Genomic DNA, 25,609 nt, shown 5'->3' on the forward strand with positions numbered 1-25,609 from the left:
ATGTTTTGGGTAGCCTTCCACAAGCTTCCCACAATAAGTTGGGTGAATTTTGGCCCATTCCTCCTATCAGAGCTGGTGTAACTGAGTCAGGTTTGTAGGCCTCTTTGCTCGCACAAACTTTTTCAGTTCTGCCCACAAATGTTCTATAGGATTGAGGTCAGGGCTTTGTGATGGCCACTCCAATACCTTGACTTTGTTGTCCTTAAGCCATTTTACCTCAACTTTGGAAGTATGCTTGGGGTCATTGTCCATTTGGAAGACCCATTTGCGACCAAGCTTTAACTTCCTGACTGATGTCTTGAGATGTTGCTTCAATATATCCACATAATTTTGCACCAGTCCCTCCTGCAGCAAAGCACCCCCACAGCATGATGCTGCCAACCCCGTGCTTCATGGTTGGGATGGTGTTCTTCGGCTTTCAAGCAACCCCATTTTTCCTCCAAACATAACGATGGTCATTATGGCCAAACAGTTCTATTTTTGTTTCATCAGACCAGAGGACATTTCTCCAAAAAGTACGATCTTTGTCCCCATGTGCAGTTGCAAAGTCTGGCTTTTTATGGCGGTTTTTGAGCAGTGGCTTCTTTCTTGCTGAGCGGCCTTTCAGGTTATGTCGATATAGGACTTGTTTTACTGTGGATATAGATACTTTTGTACCTTTTTCCTCCAGCATCTTCACAAGGTCCTTTGCTGTTGTTCTGGGATTGATTTGCACTTTTCGCACCAAAGTATGTTCATCTCTAAGAGACAGAACGCGTCTCCTTCCTGAGCGGTATGACGGCTGCGTGGTCCCATGGTGTTTATACTTGCATACTATTGTTTGTACAGATGAGCATGGTACCTTCAGGCATTTGGAAATTGCTCCCAAGGATGAACCAGACTTGTGGAGGTCTACAATTTTTTTCTGAGGTCTTGGCTGATTTCTTTTGATTTTCCCATGATGTCAAGCGAAGAGGCACTGGTACACCTCCAATTGACTCAAATGATTTCAATTAGCCTATCATAAGCTTCTAAAGCCATGACATCATTTTATGGAATTTTCCAAGCTCTTTAAAGGCACAGTCAACTTAGTGTATGTAAACTTCTGACCCACTGGAATTGTGATACACTGAATTATAAGTGAAATAATCTGTCTGTAAACAATTGTTGGAAAAATTACTTGTGTCATGCACAAAGTAGATGTCCTAACCGACTTGCCAAAACTATAGTTTGTTAACAAGAAATGTGGAAATGTGGGACCATCATATAATAGGCATATACATTACTCTGACTGAATTTCCACGTGGGCGAGGATATTGGAAATTTAATCAAAGCCTATTTGATGATAATTTATTTATAATTAGAACAAAGGAATTTATAACTGACTTTTTCCAACATAACATAGGTACAGCGAATCCCCTTATTGTATGGGACACCTTTAAATGTGCCTTTAGAGGCCATGCAATTCAGTACTCATCTCGAAAACAAAAGCAATTTAGGTCAAAAGAGTTTATACTAAGAAAGGAAATAGAAAGTCTAACAGAACAGATAGATGGCAATAAAAACTGTAACATAGAGGCTCAGAATAAATTAGAGGAAAAACTAAAATAAATGGAAAAACTTATTCAAGAAAGATCAAGTGTAATATATTATAAAAATAAAGCAAACTGGATGGAATATGGGGAAAAATGCACAAAATTCTTTTTTTAATCTTCAACATAGGAATGCTACCAAAAAGAACTTAATGAAACTGGTTACAATTGACGGAGTCACCCATAATTCACCAAATGATATTTTGAAGGAAGAAACAAAGTACTTTAAGCATATGTTTTAATTGTAGAGATTTTTGTAGAGATTTTTTTTCTATTGATAATGTCAAATTAACAGCCACACAGAAAGACTCACGTGAAGGTGAAATTACAGAGGAGGAACTTCTGGATGCAATTAAAGACTTTAAGTCCGGGAAAACTCCAGGGTTGGATGGCATACCAATCGAGGTATACCAAACCTTTTTTGATATACTAAGAGGACCGTTATTAGCATGTTTTAACCACTCCTATGTAAATGGTAGATTATCTGACACTCAAGAAGAAGGTCTGATCTCATTATTACTGAAACAGGATACAAGTGGAAAATATAAAGATCCAGTCCATTTACAAAATTGGAGGCCCCTTACACTTCAGTGTTGTGATGCAAAAATCCTAGCAAAATGTATAGCGCATAGAATTAAAAAGGTATTGTCGGATATTATTCATTCTAATCAGACAGGTTTTTTTACATGGAAGATACATTGGAGATAATATAAGGCAAGTATTGGAAACAATAGAACACTATGGAAAATATGGGAAACCAGGCCTGCTATTCATAGCAGACTTCGAAAAAGGCATTTGATAAAGTTCGACTGGGGTTTATATATAAATGCCTGGAGCATTTCAATTTTGGAGAATCTCTTATAAAATGGGTCAAAATCATGTATAGTAACCCTAGGTGTAAAATAGTAAATAATGGCTATTTCTCAGAAAGTTTTAAACTGTCAAGAGGAGTGAAACAAGGTTGTCCACTATCGGCATATCTATTTATTGTGGCCATCGAGATGTTAGCTATTAAAATCAGATCCAATAATAATATCAGAGGATTAGAAATACAGGGCTTAAAAACAAAGGTGTCATTGTACGCAGATGATTCATGTTTTCTTTTAGATCCACAACTAGAATCCATCCACAGCCTCATAGAGGATCTAGATACATTTTCTAACCTCTCTGGATTAAAACCAAATTATGACAAATGTACTATATTACGTATTGGATCACTAAAAAATACAATTTTTACATTACCATGTAGTTTACCAATAAAATGGTCTGATGGTGATGTGGATATACTCGGAATACATATCCCAAAGGAAATAAATGATCTCACTTCAATAAATTTTAATAGAAAGTTAGCAAAAATAGATAAGATCTTACTACCATGGAAAGGAAAATACCTGTCAATTTGTGGAAAAATCACCCTGATTAACTCTTTAGTATTATCCCAGTTTACCTATTTGCTTATGGTCTTGCCTACGCCTAGCAAACAGTTTTTTAAATTATATGAGAAAAAAATATTCAATTTTATTTGGAACGGCAAGCCAGACAAAATTAAAAGAGCATATTTATATAATGAATATGAATTCGGAGGACAGAAATTATTAAATATTAAAGCATTAGACCTATCACTAAAATCTTCAGTCATCCAAAAGTTATACTTAAATCCGAACTGGTTCTCAAGCAAATTAGTAAGATTGTCTCACCCACTGTTCAAGAAAGGCCTTTTTCCCTTTATTCAGATTACAACCTCTCACTTTCAGTTATTTGAAAAGGAAATAATCTCCCAAATGTCACTATTTCTAAAACAAGCCATAGAAAGTTGGTTGCAATTTCAATTTAATCCTCCAGAAACGACAGAACAAATAATGCAACAAATATTGTGGTTAAATTCAAATATACTAATTGACAAAAAACCTTTATTTTTTGACAGAATGTTTAAAAAAGGTATAATCTTCGTAAATGATATCATCGGTAGGACTGGTGGAGTTATGTCGCACATGCAGCTAACAAAAACATATGGAAATGTCTGCTCTACCCAAAATTACAACCAAATAATTGCAGCCTTACCGCAAAAGTGGAAGAGGAAAGTTGAAGGGGGAGAAAGTAAGGAACTTGTCTGTCGGCCTTGCATTAAAATGTGTGAAGTGGTTGAAAAACAAGTTTTAATGACTCCAATTTAAGTGTTTGTAAACTTCCGACTTCAACTGTATATTCAATCAAACATCTAACACACTTAGATGGAACTAGGTATATGGATTCACTCCTGAAAAAGAAATGTGCCGATTTAAATATGCATGTAAGTACAACTGTCCCAGCGTACCTGCTAGAGGACGGAAAATGACCAGCAGGAGACAGGGATACAATTCACACTTATTCCAAACTCGAACAGACACACACAGCAAACAGGAAGTGGACTAGTGGAAGTGGTATCTACAAGAGAAGAACAAGAATATATCAGCTAGGGGCAGTAGTAGTAACAGTGATATGCTAAGTATTAGCAATGTACACATATAGGCTAAAAACAGGGGAATATGTCACATTGTATAATGATTAGAAGACAGGTGCAGGAATACGTATTACGGATTTTATTTACTCCACCTAACACAAACACGTGTATATATATATCAAAGGGATGTAACTCAAACAAAGAGTGAGGTGTAACCTCTACACAATACACGGGACGAGACCCGTAAACAACAAGAGCACAATACACGGTACTCACGAGGCCAACGGACATGGGACAATAATCGACAAGGACAATGGGGAACAGAGGGCACATATATACACATACTAATCAGGGGGAATGGGAACCAGGTGTTCGTAATGAGGCAAGACAGTCCGGGGTTGGTGGTAATGATCCATGTCAGTGACACCTAGACAGCTGGAGAACGTTATGAGCAACAGTACCGGGGGGATCTGTGACAGAACCCCCCCCGACGCGCAACGGGATGACACCGGCCTCGGGGAAAACCACAGGGACACGGTGCGGGTCGGTCAGGGCGCAGACTGTGAAAATCCCTGGTCAGCGAAGCGTCCAGGATGTCATCTGGGCCGTACCCCTCCCAGTCAATGAGGTACTGGAGACGCCCCACCCGACGCCTCGATTCCAGGACTTCACCGACCGAGTACGCCGGACCTCCCTCGATGTCCAGAGGAGAAGGCGGGGCGTCACTGGGTCCAGCCTCAGCGAGGGGACCAGGCACCACTGGCCTGAGGAAAGACACATGAAAAGTCTGGTTAATGCAGTAATCAGCAGGGAGTTGCAAACGGTACGTTACCTCATTAACCCTCCTCAGGTCTTTAAACCGCCCCACAAACCGCAGGCTCAGCTTCCGGCAGGGCAAGTGGAGGGGCAGGTTCCGGGTGGAGAGCCAGACCCGGTCGGCCTGTTCCTTTTGCCGACGCACGGCCCGCTGGAGACGAGTGTGCGCAGCGTTCCAGATCTCCTCAGCACGCCGAAACCACTCGTCCACCGCAGGGGCCACGGTCTGGCTCGGATGCCAAGGTGCCAGGGCCGGCTGATACCCCAACACGTACCGGAAAGTGTTGAGGTTAGTGGAGGAGTGGCGGAGGGAATTCTGCACGTACTCAGCCCAAGGTAGAAAATCCACCCACTCCCCTGACCGGTCCTGAAAATAACACCTCAGGATCCTGCCCACTTCCTAATTGACCCTCTCCACCTGCCCATTAGCTTGAGGACGGTACCCAGAGGTGAGACTGACCGTGACCCCCAGGCGTTCCATGAATGCTTTCCATACGCGTGAAGTGAACTGAGGACCACGGTCTGACACAATGTCCTCCGGGATCCTGTAGTGCCGGAAGACATGCGTAAAAAGAGGCTCCGTGGTTTGCATGGCCGACGGGAGCCCAGGCAGAGGAAGAAGGTGACAAGCTTTGGAAAACCGGTCCACAACAACGAGAACGGTGGTGTTCCACTGGGATGGGGGAAGGTCAGTGACAAAGTCCACCGAGAGGTGAGACCAGGATCGTTGTGGAACCGGCAGGGGAAGGAGCTTTCCATAAGGGAAGTGTCTGGGTGTTTTAGACTGGCCACAGATGGAGCAAGAAGAGACGTAAACCCGGACGTCCCTAGCCAAGGTGGGCCACAAGTACTTCTCAGTCAGGCAGGCGATGGTACGGCCTATCCCAGGATGACCGGACACAGGCGCCGTGTGCGTCCAGGAAAGGAGGCGGTCCCAAACACCTATGGGCACGTGGGCGCGGTTCTCCGGGCACTGTGCAGGTGCAGGCAGTAGGCAGGGCCTGCCGTATGTCGGCGTCCACGTCGAGTCCAAGACTCGTTGAGTATCTGGAGCATCAGCAATTGTGGGTTCGATTACAGGCTCAAAATGGCCAGAAACTTTCTTCTGAAACTCGTCAGTCTATTCTTGTTCTGAACTGGCAGCTTCATTAAATAGTACCTGCAAAACACCAGTCTCGACGTCAACAGTGAAGAGGCGACTCCGGGATGCTGACCTTCTAGGCAGAGTTGCAAAGAAAAAGCCATATCTCAGACTGCCCATCTTAATCTTTTCTTTTTATTGGCCAGTCTGAGATATGGCTTTTTCTTTGCAACTCTGCCTAGAAGGTCAGCATCCCGGAGTCGCCTCTTCAGTGTTGATGTTGAGACTGGTGTTTTGCGGGTTCTATTTAATGAAGCTGCCAGTTGAGGACCTGTGAGGCATCTGTTTCTCAAACTAAGACACTCTAATGTATTTGTCCTCTTGCTCAGTTGTGCACCGGGGCTTCCCACTCCTCTTTCTATTATAGTTAGAGCCAGTTTGCGCTGTTCTGTGAAGGGTGTAGTACACAGCGTTGTACGAGATCTTCAGTTTCTTGGCAATTTCTCGCATGGAATAGCCTTCATTTCTCAGAACAAGAATGTACTGACGAGTTTCAGAAGAAAGTTATTTGTTTCTGGCCATTTTGAGCCTGTAATCGAACCCACAATTGCTGATGCTCCAGATACTCAACGAGTCTCAAGAAGGCTAGTTTTATTGCTTCTTTAATCAGCACAACAGTTTTCAGCTGTGCTAACATAATTGCAAAAGGGTTTTCTAATGATCAATTAGCCTTTTAAAACGATAAACTTGGATTAGCAAGCACAGCGTGCCATTGGAACACAGGACTGATGGTTGCTGATAATGGGCCTCTGTACGCCTATGTAGATATTCCATTAAAAATCAGCCGTTTCCAGCTACAATAGCCATTTGCAACATTAACAATGTCTACACTGTATTTCTGATCAATTTGATGTTATTTTAATGGACCAAAAAATTGATTTTCTTTCGAAAACAAGGACATTTCTAAGTGACCCCAAACTTTTGAATGGTAGTGTATATTTCAAAGGGATTTAACCCAAACAAAGAGTGAGGTGTAATCTCTACACAATACACGGGACGAGACCCGTAAACAACAAGAGCACAATACACGGTACTCACGAGACCAACGGACATGGGACAATAATCGACAAGGACAATGGGGAACAGAGGGCACATATATACACATACTAATCAGGGGGAATGGGAACCAGGTGTGCATAATGAGACAAGACAGTCCAGGGTTGGTGGTAATGATCCATGTCATTGATGCCTAGAAAGCCGGTGACCTCCGGAACTGGTGAACAGAATGAGCAGCAGTACCGGGGGATCTGTGACAGAATAGCTGTATACTGTACATAGTAGCTGGATCATTAACATGGGCTAGCAGGCTGCATGTGTACACAATAGCAATGAACATAGAAAAATATATACAAGGGATAGCAGTAGCATTAGCGGTAGGCTAGCATGCTGAATAGCTAAGGCAAGTAATGGACTCACATAGCAAGCATAATAAACAGTATATACAAAGGAGGCTAATAGTTAGCATGTTATGCTAAGCTCTGTGGCTATGCCAACATGGTTTAGATAAAGCCATGGGGGCCGCCATCTTGGGTTGCATGACAAAAACAACAGGGGCCATCTGAGTCCTATACAGATAATGAGCCTAGGCTGTACTGTCTTGCCTGAACAGTAATACAGCATATGCAGTTTTAATACACCCAAACCCAATGAAGTCCACTTACTTTATCATGGACGCACTAACACAGGGAAAGTCCAGTGGAGGAGAGAAGGGTCCACAGGTGAGCGGTCCAGCTGTGTGATGTACAGGGCAGAGGTTTATGAGAGACCACCTCACTCTGCCGCTGCTTGCTGGAGACTGAGCTCAGAGACAGAAGTGGGGGGTTGAGAACCACCAGGTAAGGCCTGTGATAGGCTGACCGCATGGTGTGAGAAGGGCCTCTAGCAACCTGGCCCCTGGCAACCAATCAGATAGGCTAGGGCTAGAGGTGTGAGAAGCCAGTTTATGACCCCTAGCCTGCTAGGCTCCAGTGGGGTAGGAGTGCCAACTGTAGGGGTTAGAAAGTCTGAGTTTGTGAGCAAGTGTCCCAGGGCCAGAGAGAGTGACTGTGATGGGGTTTTCTACAATGACTTTGAGATAGATAATCCCACACTGGGAGCAATACTACAGCATAGTGAGAAGAGAAGTTCTGCTCCAAGTGTGGGATTGATGCAAAGGTGGCAGTGACCTCAGCGTGGTTGTGACTAGATGGTATACAGCTATGGACAAATTTACCACTGAACTACTGCAGGAGTTTGGACGTAGGTTTTGAAGCCAGAGGGTGAGTCTGAGTCAGATTTCACTGTTAGTTTTACACACAAAATAATTATACAGTTTCAGTTAATAATTTTTTTAATGAAAGTAGCAACTGTCATCAAAATTGTTAAAAGCTTTTAAAAACGATTATAATAGTTGCAACAGTTGGACAATGGATGAAGATATTCTGAAAAATTGTAATTTAAAAAATCCACATAACTTTTTACTAGCGCGGACAAATAATGAATGGATTTCAGGGATTTTAGTGGGAATTCAAGAGTTCAATTTATTGTCAAATTTCACTTTTCTTTTATTAGAATGCACTCTTATATACATTTCTAATGGTGTCATGTATTTATTTTTTGTTGTTGTGTTAAAATAAAGAAAATCACACTTGGCTATAGATTACACTGATACATACAGTACTTTACATTGTTTGCGAAATCAGACATAATATGTGACCAACCACCTTGATTTGGTCTTATGTAGCAACATTTGAAATTGTGTTTTTACATTGGATAAAAGCAGAGACACAGAGCTACAAAATGGTATATCATACACTGCATTTAAGGGAACAATGGGAAAGTAATTCTGCTTTTAAAGTTGATAAACTTGTAATCTCACTTTTGAGAAAATGGCCTTTGAGTGTTTTGGTACCTACTGAAGAGCTCTTCTTTGTCTACACCCATTCAGCATCGTTCACACCCTCTTAAGCTTTAGCCCCACCCATCTCGTTTCGCTCTCGGAGCGTTCAGAGCGCGCACTTGACGCTCTGGCCAATGAGTAGGGTTGATCTGAGCGTTCTGACCTCACAACGGCAGTCAAGCACCCAAGCTAACTGGCTAACATTGGCTAGCTTGCTAGCTACTTCCAGACACAAAATTGGGATTATGGTTAATTGTTTACCAACAGCCTAAGTAGCTCTGCTAGGCTGAGTAAAATGGTCAGTGGGGTGTACTAACACCACACTGACCATTTTACTTGCCCTAGCAGAGCTGGTTAGGCTGTTTTCATGTTATCCAGAGCGTTTGTGACTGTAACTGTGCTGCTGGCAACAATTTAATGATGCTTTTTTGCTGACGTTTACTGACCCCGGCCATATTCAACGGGTGTTGTGCATTCGTAAATTCATCAGTTATTCTGCACTCTGGCATACTCAGACTGAATTTACGAACGCACCCGAAATGGTTACTTGCATAGTGGAGTCTTTTGTTAAGACATGTAGCAAGCTTGCTACGTAAACAATGAACCATAATCCCAACTCATGGTGTTACTACCCTGCATGAATCTGCAGATAGCTAACCAACCAGGTTCAACGTTAGCTAGCTAACATTAGGCTCTAACTAGCCAAGCAAATGGCTCTGAGATACGAATAATAAGATCATACACGCAACGTTAGCTAGCGAGCCAGCCAGCCATGGTTGCTCTTAGTTTGAAGATGTAATCCCGAGATAGGTGTTTTATACACCAGCCTTCTGTGTGTTCTCTTTTCAACTCTGTCTGCATATTTGCAATCAAACGCCTGAATTTTCTCCATCTCCTTAGCTATCATATTCTAATTCCACTGATTTCAAAACTCGGTCCTACAGAAAGTGGAGAGCAACACTTGTGCAGTTCTACTACTTTATATCTTTCAAAAAATCCGCATTAGAAAGGATTACCTACACATACTGACCAGCTCATGTTATAGACAGAAGCGCGCTACATGGCACACCAATCCGAACTCATCTCTGGGCATGTCCAGCCCACTCATTATGATCACTTTTTTCAATTGCACAAAAAATGAACACCCATCAAAATAGTTTTCTTTCTTCTCTTTCTTGTGATGTAAGTGTCGAGACGATGTGTTAAGTCCCTGACGAAGCTTTAGCGTTTTTATATATGCAACGGAAAGACAATGTATTCCATTGAGCCCATTTCGGGCTGTGTTTAACAGGTCATTACAAACATTTTAACGGTCGTAACATTAACGGAAAAAAACGACAGGCACAAGCAAGAGTATGAAAGTGTCGCAGGAGTAAAATTAAAGCAATCAATCCAGCAAGTAACAAGTGGATTTTGCAGCCCTCAAACACAGGAAATAGATGGCTGAAAAAGACAGATCCTCAGGTGGGTGGGTCATGCGTGGTGCTAATGAAAGTACTGATGATGAGTACTTGTATGTGTTGAATGCATGTGCTTGCTGTGACTTTCAGCCCCTGATATTGGCTACATTAACTACTTCCCATGCCGTTGCGGGACAGCAGTGCTTGGCAAGTGGGAGCAAAGGACACTTTGTCCTGGTGTTGTTGCCATTCATGCTCTCCCCATTACGGTGACATCTAGATGGTTACCAATATTAGTTATTTCTCCGTTAGGCTGCTATCCTACTTGAAATAAAATCCTGAGAGGGAAAAGAAATTGGCCACTTTGTTACCTCTGGTGACATCGTGATACAACTGCCCCTCACTCCGGCAAGCACAACGGTGCCCTGGTCATTCGCACCGGCTGGCCTTGTCGTCATGCTTACCGAGGCCAGTAACATTAGCTAATTGGCAGATCATGGTGACATCCATATGAACACTAGCTAGCTGTCATCACAGATAAATAGGGAAACCAGTTAGTTAAAAGTATATTTGCTGTCATAGCCTAGGGACTCTTACTAAACTAGCTAAATGTAGCTAACTAACTCTCTAGATAGCTGTTTCCATAGCAACGAAAAGCGCCAAATCGCACAGCGAGAGAATGACTATTTTTGCGTCACTTCCGTCCGTAGCTGTATAGCATCTAGTCACCTCAGCATGGGTCATTAGTGCTGGTAATCTCCCAGCATGCTGGTTGGTGTATCCCTCTTTCCGTAGCCATACCTGCCAAAGGCCCACTCCATCCGCTGTGTCTGCAATTACACCCCTCTCTCTCCCACTGCCCACCAAATCAGGATGCGTGAAACTTAAACACACTAACAACAGTAGCACCGGCACGGCAACCTGCCAGGCAGGCAGATGGCACAGCACGTTATCAGAGTGAGCGGGTGCTCATCAAAGTGCCACAGAAGAAGGCGCTATGACCCACCACAGGGTGAATATATCCTGTACATCGAGGACACTGGGCTGTTTCCATGCTGAGCCAATGAACTTCAGTTTGACTTCATTTTAATGCTGTAAATATCTAACATTCACTCATAGAGGTGTAATAGCCTTTATTATCATTACCACTCCATTATAACTCTTGTTTCTACAAACATTTACCAAAACATAGATGCCAAAGTTAGATACTATACCACCAAAACCTTGTCATGGTTTTTACACTTGGATTAATTATTGATCGATGTTAAAGGGGCAATCTGCATTGGAACATTTCTAAAATGTTTTACTTTAAGTTAATGATACATTAGGGCTTACCCCATTTAGTCGACTGGTCGATTGTTTGGTTGATAGGCTGTTGGTTGGCAGAGATTTCTTGAGTCGAGCAGTGGCAAATATATTTGTAAAAAATATGGCACATGAGACATGTCTGATTCACGCTTGTCTGAGTGGACTAATCCATTGCGGAGGCCGCAGTGTTGGCACATCAGTATCACCAGCAGTACATTTATCGTTAATTCCCATAATTTCTAATATACAATGTTTGTTTGGTTATGGTAATTTCTGCTAATGCATTCAATATATTATCATTACAGTCTTACAGTTGTGATTGTAGGAGTGGACACGTTGTTTGCAGAGTGCACAACCTAGGCTACACTTGTGAGAAAAAAAGTTGTACTTTATTTCATTCCAATTACGAGATGTCAATTTATTAATTGTTGTTTGTTTGGAGCGCGCCTGTCAATCTTGAGTAAGGACACGCACCTGATTATGCAAATAGAAGTAGGACTAGTCTACCTGGCCTGCACACAAATGTAGGCCTATAAGTGTGCCCATGTGGGGATCTGATACTATTTCTGATTGTCTTAACTCTCCATCACTGTAGAGCTTCTCAAAGTAATTTTTCTTCGCCTCAAACAGCAAGTAAATGAAGTCTGGTTTTACATCCATTGAGAATTACAATAGTTCCTCAACGTAGCCTATTTGAAAAATCTTTCCAGCTCTCTCCCTTTCGATTACCACTCAGCATGAAAGGGGGAAAAAATGTCATGCTCTGACCCGGTGGAAAGTCATAAAATAGGCCTACCTGATTACTTCTTATCCTTTGCTCAAAATAGCCTACAGCTGTGTCTGTCTGTCCGGAGTTCACTGGAGCAGGAAACTCTGAGGACCCAGAATATTTTATACAATGTTGCGAGTTTGCTAGCACCAGCTTCAGGTGACCAACTTAATACAATGGTTGATACAATGTTTCAAGTTCCTTGCAGACAGGCTACGCATAGCCAATGTGATTTATAGGATATTTATATCAGGATATTTTCTACCTGCGGGCTGCAATGTTTTTATTTGTTGGCTTTATGTAGGCTATTTTTACATATTGGCAATGGCAATAGAACCCAGACAGCACACATACATCTCGCCGACGTCGGCCTGACAGTGGTATATCGTCAGTAGATTGCGTTCCATATAGAAGATCGGCGGGAGGGCGGCTGTGAGTGTGGGAGGTTGAAATGCATGCGCGCTGTACCGTCACATGGCCGCTCAGCATCACAGAGTCAGCCGTAGGTCTTGTAGACATCGAAATTGGGAACCAGATAGCACACATACACTATCTGTCAAAAGTTTTAGAACACCTACTCATTCAAGGGTTTTTCTTTATTTTTTACAATTTTCTACATTGTAGAATAATAGTGAAGACATCAAAACTATGAAATAACACATATGGAATCATGTAGTAACCAAAAAAGTGTTAAACAGCCACCCTTTGCCTTGATGACAGCTTTGCACACTCTTGGCATTCTCTCAACCAGATTCATGAGGTAGTCACCTGGAATGCATTTCAATTAACAGGTGTGCCTTGTTAAAGACCAAGTCCATATTATGGCAAGAACAGCTCAAATAAGCAAAGAGAAACGACAGTCCATCATTACTTCAAGACATGAAGGTCAGTCAATACGGAACATTTCAAGAACTTTGAAAGTTTCTTCAAGTGCAGTCGCAAAAACCATCAAGCGCTATAATGAAACTGGCTGTCATGAGGACCGCCACAGGAATGGAAGACCCAGAGTTACCTCTGCTGCAGAGAATATGTTCATTAGAGTTAACAGCCTCAGAAATTGCAGCCCAAATAAATGCTTCACAGAGTTCAAGTAACAGACACATCTCAACATCAACTGTTCAGAGGAGACTGTGTGAATCAGGCCTTCATGATCGAATTGCTGCTAAGAAACCCCTACTAAAGGACACGAATAAGAAGAAAAGAGTTGCTTGGGCCAAGGAACACGAGCAATGGACATTAGACCGGTGGAAATGTGTCCTTTGGTCTGGAGTCCAAATTTGAGATTTTTGATTCCAACCGCCGTGTCTTTGTGAGACGTGGTGTGGATGAACGGATTATCTCTGCATGTGTATTTCCCACCGTAAAGCATGGAGGAGGTGTTATGGTGTGGGGGTGCTTTGCTGGTGACACTGTCTGTAATTTATTTAGAATTCAAGGCACACTTAACCAGCATGCCTACCACAGCATTCTGCAGCGATACACCATCCCATCTGGTTTGGGCTTAGTGGGACTATCATTTGTTTTTCAACAGGACAATGACCCAACACACCTCCAGGCTGTGTAAGGGCTATTTGACCAAGAAGGAGAGTGATGGAGTGCTGCATCAGATGACCTGGCCTCCACAATCCCCCGACCTCAACCAAATTGAGATGGTTTTGGATAAGTCGGACTGCAGAGTGAAGGAAAAGCAGCCAACAAGTGCTCAGCATATGTGGGAACTCCTTCAAGACTGTTGGAAAAGCATTCCAGGTGAAGCTGGTTGAAAGAATGCCAAGGGTGTGCAAAGCTGTCATCAAGGCAAAGGGTGGCTATTTGAAGAATCTCAAATATAAAATATATTTTGATTTGTTTAACAGTTTTTTGGTTACTACATGATTCCATATTTCATAGTTTTGATGTCTTCACTATTATTCTACAATGTAGAAAATTGTTAAAAATAAAACTTTTGACCGGTAGTGTACGTCTGCCCGACGTCGTTCCGATGTATACATGATACATCGGGAAGATGTAGTATGGAGAGCGTTTGCACATTGGCAAGATGTCGGCATTAGATCACATTTGGCCTACAGCCGCTGTTCGGACGATGCATGTCAAAGCTGCTAAATTATACTGCCAATAATAAAAAACAATATGCTTTACATTTTTGTCATTTAGCAGACACAACTCAAAGAGTAGTGAGTGCATACATTCTCATACAATTTTTTTCATACTTGTCCACCATGGGAATCGAACCCACATCCCTGGCATTGCAAGCGCCATGCTCTACCAACTGAGCTACATGGAACTATACTAGACAATTAGTGATTTTGTTTGTGGGTAAAATGAAGAGAGAAGATTCAAAGTTTATTAGGTTATTGCTATACCATCAAGTTCTTAAAAGGGCTCCAGCACAGAGAAGAGCGAAACAAGGAACAGAGAAACAGAAACATCACATTGAACAAAAATATAGCTTATGCAGAGGGTGTGCAATTAGTTTGATAAAGATGGAATTAAGGTTTTATTACAGGCTAAGAGCAGTGAATATGTGATGAATATATTTACAAAAAAAGGTAAGATTTGACAAGAATGCATGGAACAAGTACTGTAATCAGAAAATTACGCTTTTATTATTTTATTTGAGCCTATAGGCTTTGTACATATTTTCTGATAAGTATTGTCAACCATGACCTGAAAATGTTTGACTGTCCATGGGTAGGCTATGCCTAAAATATGTGAAACGTGCCCCCCGCGGGTGAGGAATGATTATGCAATTTCGATGTCTACACGATCTAGGGCTGACTCTGTGATGCTGAGCAGCCGTGTGACGGTGCAGCACGCATGCATTTCGACCTCCCACACTCACAGCCGCCCTCCCGCCAACCTTCTAAATGGAACGCGATCTACTAACAATATACCGCTGTCAGGCCGACGTCGGCGAGATGTATGTGTGCTGTCTGGGCTGGTGTAGCCTATTATTACCGGCAACTTCAGGAGCGTAATGGCAGAATCTGCGAAGGCCAGTGGGCAGCGGGAGGAGGAGGGTGGGGAACAGGTTTTTTTCTTCTGGTTAGGCTATATTGATTTCTGGCTCCCTCTTTAGTAATTTGTGTGTCTTCATTTTTAATTGCAGTGCTTAAAGCATCAGACAAGCTCAGTAGCCTACATTTTATTCAAACATAGGGTGTGTCTATATACAGTGGGGAGAACAAGTATTTGATACACTGTCGATTTTGCAGATTTTCCTACTTACAAAGCATGTAGAGGTCTGTAATTGTTATCATAGGTACACTTCAACTGTGAGAGACAGAATCTAAAACAACAATCCAGAAAATCACATTGTATGATTTTTAAGTAATTCATTTGCATTTTATTGCATGACATGGTCCTGTAGGTCTTGACCAGGTTTGCACACACTGCAGCATGGATTTTGGCCCACTCCTCCATACAGACCTTCTCCAGATCCTTCAGGTTTCGGGGCTGTCGCTGGGCAATACAGAATTTCAGCTCCCTCCAAAGATTTTCTATTGGGTTCAGGTTTGGTGACTGGCTAGGCCACTCCAGGACCTTGAGATGCTTCTTACGGAGCCACTCCTTAGTTGCCCTGGCTGTGTGTTTCAGGTCGTTGTCATGCTGGAAGACCCAGCCACAACCCATCTTCAATGCTCTTACTGAGGGAAGGAGGTTGTTGGCCAAGATCTTGCTGCACATGGCCCCATCCATCCTCCCCTCAATATGGTGCAGTCGTCCTGTCCCCTTTGCAGAAAAGCATCCCCAAAGAATGATGTTTACACCTCCATGCTTCACGGTTGGGATGGTGTTCTTGGGGTTGTACTCATCCTTCTTCTTCCTCCAAACACGGCGAGTGGAGTTTAGACCAAAAAGCTATATTTTTGTCTCATCAGACCACATGACCTTCTCCCATTCCTCCTCTGGATCATCCAGATGGTCATTGGCAAACTTCAGACGGGCCTGGACATGCGCTGGCTTGAGCAGGGGGACCTTGAGTGCGCTGCAGGATTTTAATCCACGACGGCGTAGTGTGTTACTAATGGTTTTCTTTGAGACTGTGGTCCCAGCTCTCTTCAGGTCATTGACCAGGTCCTGCCGTGTAGTTCTGGGCTGATCCCTCACCTTCCTCATGATCATTGATGCCCCACGAGGTGAGATCTTGCATGGAGCCCCAGACCGAGGGTGATTGACCGTCATCTTGAACTTCTTCCATTTTCTAATAATTGCACCAACAGTTGTTGCCTTCTCACCAAGCTGCTTGCCTATTGTCCTGTAGCCCATCCCAGCCTTGTGCAGGTCTACAATTTTATCCCTGATGTCCTTACACAGCTCTCTGGTCTTGGCCATTGTAGAGAGGAGAGTCTGTTTGATTGAGTGTGTGGACAGGTGTATTTTATACAGGTAACGAGTTCAAACAGGTGCAGTTAATACAGGTAATGAGTGGAGAACAGGAGGGCTTCTTAAAGAAAAACTAACAGGTCTGTGAGAGCCGGAATTCTTACTGGTTGGTAGGTGATCAAATACTTATGTCATGCAATAAAATGCAAATTAATTACTTAAAAATCATACAATGTGATTTTCTGGATTGTTGTTTTAGATTCCGTCTCTCACAGTTGAAGTGTACCTATGATACAAATTACAGACCTCTACATGCTTTGTAAGTAGGAAAACCTGCAAAATCGACAGTGTATCAAATACTTGTTCTCCCCACTGTATATGGAAAAGTTATAAAATGTTGACCAATCGATTGGTCGAAAGAACAGATGATCAAGATTTTTTTTAGTTGGGGACAGCCCTATGATACATACAGATATAGAATCTTAATTTGACCAGTTTCTCACAGCAGGGAAATAACCCTGCTGCAACAGAAAATGTGAATTATTGTGTAGATTATAATTAATGTAAATTATTTGGGGGGTTGATATATTTTTTGTTAGGGCAAATCAAGTGTGACATTTTAAAGTGGAAATTCCAAAACTTTAGAAGCCTTTTTAAACCTGCTGTACAGGAACTTCCTGCAACAAAAGGGTGCTCAAATTCAGATCCTACGTCTGTACACATTGATTCTTCAATAGGGTTGCAAAGGGAGGGTATATTACTGGAAACTTCCGAAGTTTACCAGTAAACTACCAGGTTTTTGGTAACTTTCAAGGAATATATGGAATTTTTTCAGATGACATCTAGTGGCCTTTTTTCTTCAGATTATCACAGGTGTCTGTAATTACTGTATCTCTGGCCCTCTGTGTGGCATTATCACATTACATTTACATTTTAGTTATTTATCCAGAGCGACTTTCAGTTAGTGCATTCAATATAAGATAGTTAGGTTGGACAACCACATATCTCAGTCATAGTAAGGACATTTTTCCTCAATAAAGTAGCTATTAGCAAAATCAGTGCAAGTAGGGGGGGGGAAATGTCAAGTGCGAGTTCCGAAAGGCAATTTTTGCACAATTTTTTTTTAGCACATGTAAAATACATTTTACAAAAATCTAATAAATAAATAAAAGTATGTAAAAAAATATTTCATGCTGAAACCCTCATATTAAACCCCAATGGCATTCACTAAGTTGCTGGGTTATATTTAGGATAATGTTTTACAGCTTTGTCATTCTATTTAGAATTGTATTTTTATCATCTTGACTATGTCAGTATGTCTTTGTTGTAAATGTTTTGGGGCCAAACTTGTGGCAGAAGTGGGAAAAAGACAATAGTTTGCAGAGTTAACTGAAAATATTGCCATTGTTGATTATATGCTTTTTTCATTAATTAGGTTATTTTCTCTTTAACCATATGGTCTATCCAGTAGAAACTCATGATATGGACACAGATATAAAAAAGGAATACTATATATGAATAAAAAGTATTTTTGTTATTCAAGTATAAATTACCAAAGTTACCATAGAATGCCATAAATGACCTGTTAATTACCATTATTACAGAAGATTACGGTAACTTTGGTACATTACAGTTAGCTTTGCAACCCTATTCTTGAAGAATATAACTTATAAATGTAAGCTTGTTTTACTCCATTGTTTTAAACATTGTAATTGTAAACAAACACTGTATAGCCTCAAAACATGGTTCATCATGGTTCTCTATCATTTTGATCTCATGGATGGTCAGTCCTTCCATCCATAGCTCTGTCTATGAATTTGAGAGGTTGTATTTCTCCAGACCACAACAGTGACAGGGTGTAAGCTTTGTGGTTGTTTGAACTGCAGATTACCCCTTCAAATCGCTGGTGGACATACAGTGAGGGAAAAAAGTATTTGATCCCCTGCTGATTTTGTACGTTTGCCCACTGAGAAAGAAATGATCAGTCTATAATTTTAATGGTAGGTTTATTTGAACAGTGAGAGACAGAATAACAACAAAAAAATCCAGAAAAACGCATGTCAAAAATGTTATGAATTGATTTGCATTTTAATGAGGGAAATAAGTATTTGACCCCTCTGCAAAACATGACTTAGTACTTGGTGGCAAAACCCTTGTTGGCAATCACAGAGGTCAGACGTTTCTTGTAGTTGGCCACCAGGTTTGCATACATCTCAGGAGGGATTTTGTCCCACTCCTCTTTGCAGATCTTCTCCAAGTCATTAAGGTTTCGAGGCTGACGTTTGGCCACTCGAACCTTCAGCTCCCTCCACAGATTTTCTATGGGATTATGGTCTGGAGACTGGCTAGGCCACTCCAGGACCTTAATGTGCTTCTTCTTGAGCCACTCCTTTGTTGCCTTGGCCGTGTGTTTTGGGTCATTGTCATGCTGGAATACCCATCCACAACCCATTTTCAATGCCCAGGCTGAGGGAAGGAGGTTCTCACCCAAGATTTGACGGTACATGGCCCCGTCCATCGTCCCTTTGATGCGGTGAAGTTGTCCTGTCCCCTTAGCAGAAAAACACCCCCAAAGCATAATGTTTCCACCTCCATGTTTGACGGTGGGGATGGTGTTCTTGGGGTCATAGGCAGCATTCCTCCTCCTCCAAACATGGCGAGTTGAGTTGATGCCAAAGAGCTCGATTTTGGTCTCATCTGACCACTACACTTTCACCCAGTTCTCCTCTGAATCATTCAGATGTTCATTGGCAAACTTCAGACGGGCATGTATATGTGCTTTCTTGAGCAGGGGGACCTTGCGGGCGCTGCAGGATTTCAGTCCTTCACGGCGTAGTGTGTTACCAATTGTTTTCTTGGTGACTATGGTCCCAGCTGCCTTGAGATCATTGACAAGATCCTCCCGTGTAGTTCTGGGCTGATTCCTCACTGTTCTCATGATCATTGCAACTCCACGAGGTGAGATCTTGCATGGAGCCCCAGGCCGAGGGAGATTTACAGTCTTTTGTGTTTCTTCCATTTGTGAATAATCACACCAACTGTTGTCAACTTCTCACCAAGCAGCTTGGCGATGGTCTTGTAGCCCATTCCAGCCTTGTGTAGGTCTACAATCTTGTCCCTAACATCCTTGGAGAGCTCTTTGGTCTTGGCCATGGTGGAGAGTTTGGAATCTGATTGATTGATTGCTTCCGTGGACAGGTGTCTTTTATACAGGTAACAAGCTGAGATTAGGAGCACTCCCTTTAAGATTGTGCTCCTAATCTCAGCTCATTACCTGTATAAAAGACACCTGGGAGCCAGAAATCTTTCTGATTGAGAGGGGGTCAAATACTTATTTCCCTCATTAAAATGCAAATCAATTTATAACATTTTTGACATGCGTTTTTCTGGATTTTTTTGTTGTTATTCTGTCTCTCACTGTTCAAATAAACCTACCATTAAAATGATATACTGATCATTTCTTTGTCAGTGGACAAACGTACAAAATCAGCAGGGGATCAAATACTTTTTTCCCTCACTGTATTTATTTAGAGCTGTGAAGAGGAATCAGCTTCACGTCGGATCTCATAATCATCTAAAGATATCTGTGGATATCACTGGAAAAACATTTGCAGTCCTTTCGCCATTCCACAACCCACCAGTCGCATTGAGAAAAGGCTCTGGGTAATGGGATCCCCTTGATTTTCTGCTCTTTTTTATATAATTTTTCACAGAGGCGTGCCAGTGCTTTGGAACCCCCCCCACACACACACACACACACACACCAAAATAATAAAGTGATTCATTCCAAATCTTTATTGGCAAAAATGTACATCAATTATAGTTTTTCTTTCCTTTTCTCTTTGGTTTTCCCTGGTTATCTTTGTGTATAATTAACTGTAGGCCTATACACACACATTGTTACCAAAAGAATAATAATGATTCATTATCAGCATAATAAGTGATTAACAGCACCTATATAGCTCTGTCCTAGATCTCCCTCAGACCAATTAACTGAAACGGGGCAGTTTGTTGCATACACACATGCACATCATGTGAACACTGGTTTTGACACAGCTATAATGTATGTGTTATAAAAATAACAATAAGTAACAATAACAAACAGTACGTTACAATCAATAACTTGTTCCTTCCTTAAAAAACTAATGGCCACCTTGGGCCTGCATACCTCTGACCAGGGATGGGATGTCAGGTGTGATGCTAGTGACAGCCAGCCTAAAGTCCTGGTGGACATCGAGCCTGTTACGGGCTTTTGTTTTTATTGTTACAAGCGCACTGAAGGCCGTCTCAGACAGGTACGTAGTGCTGAATGGTAGAATAACCCTTGTAGTTGCCTGTAAGCCAGTCTGGGTGCAACAGCGTGTCCTTTGACAATCCAAAACTTTTTGTATCGGTTCTCGTGGAAATATTTATTTGACACAGAATCGTCTTGAAGGTCAGCAAGCTCATCTTCATAGCCGAGGTATTCCACGTCCTCGAGACTGCAAATGTAAGGGTCCATCACCCACGATTCCTTTGACAAGTATTCGTCAACATCGGCAAAACGGGATTTAATTTCCTCCCGAAGCATGTTCATGTGCCGGGTAAACTCAGTGCGTAAAGACGCAGGCACAGTGCCACCAGACTGTTTCATCAGCAGTGGAAATTGTTGTTGCTCCCCTTTTTACATTTTTCAAACTCTGTACTCCAGTTTCCGCACAAAAGCGTCGAGGACCCTGCATCCGCTTGTTTGTCTCATTGTAGAGAGTTAATGTATCCCCTAGGTATGCCGTTTTGATCCAAAACGCATCAGTCAGCACAGTGGTCGATTGTGATCTGCAGTTCCATAAAACGCACAAGCACTTGTCCACGTGACAACCAGCGTACCTCTGTGTGTAACAGCAGTGTTTGATGCGCTTCATCCTCACACAGCTGGGCAAACAGTCTCTTGTTAGTAGGGCGAGCCTTAATGATGTTTACAACTTTAACAACAGTTGCCAGGGTGTTACTAAGGTCTTCCGAAAGTTTTTTTCTGGCCAACGCTTGGCGATGTAGCATGCAGTGGACAATTGCGCACCCCGGGGCTTTTTCCTTCGATCGGCTGTTAAATCCCTTGTTTTTGCCCATCAACGCTGCAGCCCCATCAGTGCAGCATGCAACAATATTCTCGTAGGGCAGATAGTTGGACGAGAAATATGAGTCCATAGCTATAAAAATATCTTGGCCTGTTGTTGTTGTGGCTATATTGGTAGCCATAAGAATGTCTTGTTTCAAGTCATCACCGTCAGTATATTGCACATAAACGATGAGCACGGATTCATCTGATACTGTTGTTGTTTCATCCAACTGAATGGCAAAGGGAACATTCCTAAGCTTCTCGTGCAGCTGGTTTTGACAATCTCCAGCCATTTTATCAATTCTGTCTTTGACAGTGTTGTCAGAGTGGGACGGTTCTCACTTCATCCACCACCTGTGGGCCACACGGCCTCTCTACAATTTTCAGGGAGGCAGGTTTGATAAGCTGCTCTCCAATATTGTGCGGCTTTTTAGCCTTGGCAATTAATAGCGAACACTCAAATGACGCCTCCGTGGCTCTGTGTAAATCACTGCCTGCTCTTTCAAATGCTTTTCTGATGTCTGTGGATTTTTTTGATAGTGCCAACTGCTTCTTCCTCTCAAAAAAATCCTGACCTTCACCAATAGTCTCCTGGTGTTTTGTTTCCTGGTGTCGTTGCATTTTGCTTGGCTTCATGCTGTCATTAGCTAGCTTCTCGCCACAAATGACACATTCTGGCCGAGTCCTGTCCTGTCCTTCAATAAACCGAAGTTAAGATAACTCTCGAGATATAGCCTTACTTTCTTTTTTGATGATAAGTCATCAGCACTTTTACGTTTCTTAGACATGTTGTTTTATTCATAAAATAGTGATGCTCTGACTGCAGGAAAAAGGTAGCTAGCTGAAACTGATTGAGCGCGGGTCATTAACGTGCACAATTTATTTTCCGGGGAATTACCGCTTTTACATTTCTCTGCCATTATTATTATTTTTTAGATTGGCCTAGGCATTGCAAGCATATGATTTTTAATAACATTTTAAAATGTATTAATATAATTATAGTGGAACATTTTATTCATGTTTGACCTCAAAGCAAACTCTGGCGCCCCCCTAAGAACCACTGTTCTAAAGGACGATACATTTTACCTAGTCTCTTCCCACTGGGCACGAACTAGTTAAATCAACATTGTTTCAAGGTAATTTGTCAACAGATTATGATGTGGAATCTACGTGGAAAATACATTGGATTTGAAAAAAGTAATCAACTTTAATTTTTCAATCACAGGATTATGTCATCATGATAACTTATTTTCAACAAAGGCATACCTTGTTTAAAATATGTTGAATTTGTACCTTTGAAACAATGTCAGATCTTCAAAGTAATATCCACTATAAAAACTATAGGCTGGGCAGCATCTCCTGCTGGAGAGTTGATCTATCTACAGCGGTCCTTTTTCTCCCATTCAGGGTTTTAACCAAGCCTAGTCCTGCTTAGCTATGATATTTGTCACTGACTGTTACCAATGTGCTATGCCCAGAATGATTGTTGAGGAATCTCCACTTAATAGGTTCACTGTTGCTATCGAAGTCATTCCAAAGGGTAGGTTTAAAAGAGAAAATGAATTATAACCATAATTTATAATTCTTATATAATTCACTCACATCATCAGTGCGTGACACGTGCTGAACACGGAATGAATGAGAGCTTGGTTTGTTGTTTTGAACGTTTTGAAAGTCTCAGAAAAAGTGTTCTATTGAAAAAGTTTGGTTACTAGCTACCTTTTGAATGTGGATCCCGCAACGGGTTAGCCTCAGTTGCTGGAACTTCTTTATCTGTCCATGGATCCTGCCAACCAATAGTCTGAAGAGCTGCTTGGTGTAGAAGCTAGCCTAGCTGCTAACTAGCTAGCAAGCTAGCAAGGTTTCCATGACAGCTTGAACACAGCCTGCGACGCGGATAGCCCTTGTGGCTGGAACCGTGGATTGTCCCGGGCTTGTGGCTGTCTAAATCCCTGCTGTTTGTTGCTGTTTCCATCTGCCCTGCGACCTGCCCTGTCTGGAACCGCATGGAGTACCAGTGTTACCCTGGTGAAAAATGTATGCACTCACTAACTGTAAGTCGCTCTGGCTAAATGACTAAAATGTAAATACCCTACAGTGCATTCACACCCGTTGACTTAAAAAATGTTACAGCCTTATTCTAAAATGGATTAAATCGTTTTTTTCCCCTCATCAATCTACACACAATACCCCATAATGACAAAGTAAAAACAGTTTCTTTTTTACATTTGTGCAAATTGATAATAAAAAAAACTACTAAAATATTACATTTACATAAGTATTCATACCCTTTACTCAGTACATTGTTGAAGCACCTTTGGCAGCGATTACAGCCTCAAGTCTTCTTGGGTATGATGCTACAAGCTTGGCACACCTGTATTTGGCGAGTTTCTACCATTCTTCCCTGCAGATCCCTTCAAGCTGTCAGGTTGGATGGGGAGCGTCACTGCACAGCTATTTTTAGGTCTCTCCAGAGATATTCGATCGGGTTCAAGTCCGGGCTCTGGCTGGGCCACTCAAGGACATTCAGAGACTTATCCCAAAGCCACTCCGGCGTTGTCTTGGCTGTGTGCTTTGGGTCGTTGTCCTGTTGGAAGGTGAACCTTCGCCCCAGTCTGAGGACCTGAGTGCTCTGGAGCAGGTTTTTATCAAGGATCTCTCTGTACTTTGCTCTGTTCATCTTTTCCTCAATCCTGACTAGTCTCCCTGCCACTGAAAAAAGGGATGGTGCCAGCTTTCTTCCAGACGTGACGCTTGGCATTCAGGCTAAAGAGTTCAATCTTGGTTTCATCAGACCGGAGAATCTTGTTTCTCATGGTCTGAGAGTCCAAGCGGGCTGTCATGTGCCTTTTACTGCAGAGATGGTTGTCCTTCTGGAAGGTTCTTCCTTCTCCACAGAGGAACTCTGGAGCTCTGTCAAAGTGACCATCGGAAGAGTCTTGGTGGTTCCAAACTTCTTCCATTTAAGAATGATGGAGGCCACTGTGTTCTTGGGGACCTTCAATGCTACAGAAATCTTTTGGTACCCTTCCCCAGATCTTTACGTCTACACAATCCTGTCTCGGAGCTCTATGGACAATTCCTTTGACCTCATGGCTTGGTTTTTCCTCTGACATGCACTGTCTTTCCAAATCATGTCCAATCAATTGAATTTACCACAGGTGGACTCCAATCAAGTTGTAGAAACATCTCAAGGATGATCAATGGAAACAGGATGCACCTGAGCTCAATTTCGAGTCTCATAGCAAAGGGGGTGAATACTTATTTTTAATAGATTTGCAAACATTTCTAAAAACCTGTTTTTGCTTTGTAGTTATGGGGTATTGTGTTTAGATTGATGAGGAAAAAAATCATGTAATCAATTTTAGAATAAGGCTGTAACGTAAATTCTTTGGGAAAAGTGAATGGGTCTGAATACTTTCCGAATGCAATATATATACTGTATATAAGTAATGTCTATTTTAATGTTTTAACCCTTTACACTCGTGGGAATTGGCCTATATGGATAGGGCTAAATTGAAATGTTTCTTACAGAAGAAATATGAGAATCATATGCATAAGCATGATAGCAATTGAACAGTTTGGAGATTATGGGAATATTATTAGACCAAAGTGGAGGACACAACAGTTCACCTGACACAAGACTGAATCCAGACATTACACTGTTGATTTTATGTACATTTTACATTTACTTTACTTTTCGCTGCATTTGTTGATAACAAAATCTGAAAATACTCTTGATACATTCAGTAACATGATAAGAATATTCCGGGAAAATGGTGCAACATAAGACAAAAAGAATGACAAGCGTTTGAATGAGAGGACTAACTGGTGTCTCCAAGTGACCACACACCTCTCCAAAATG

The 25,609-nt window shown here is 41.9% G+C and overlaps 1 protein-coding gene across 2 annotated transcripts in view; it reads left to right on the forward strand.

The window, feature by feature from the left end:
- The window catches only part of LOC121571236 (sodium/potassium/calcium exchanger 2), a 216,926-nt gene that overhangs the window by 159,434 nt on the left and 31,883 nt on the right, over window positions 1–25,609 (forward strand). The gene's annotated exons all lie outside the window — the stretch shown is intronic.

Source organism: Coregonus clupeaformis, chromosome 8 (assembly GCF_020615455.1).
Source record: "Coregonus clupeaformis isolate EN_2021a chromosome 8, ASM2061545v1, whole genome shotgun sequence".
Taxonomy (NCBI): Eukaryota; Metazoa; Chordata; class Actinopteri; order Salmoniformes; family Salmonidae; genus Coregonus; species Coregonus clupeaformis.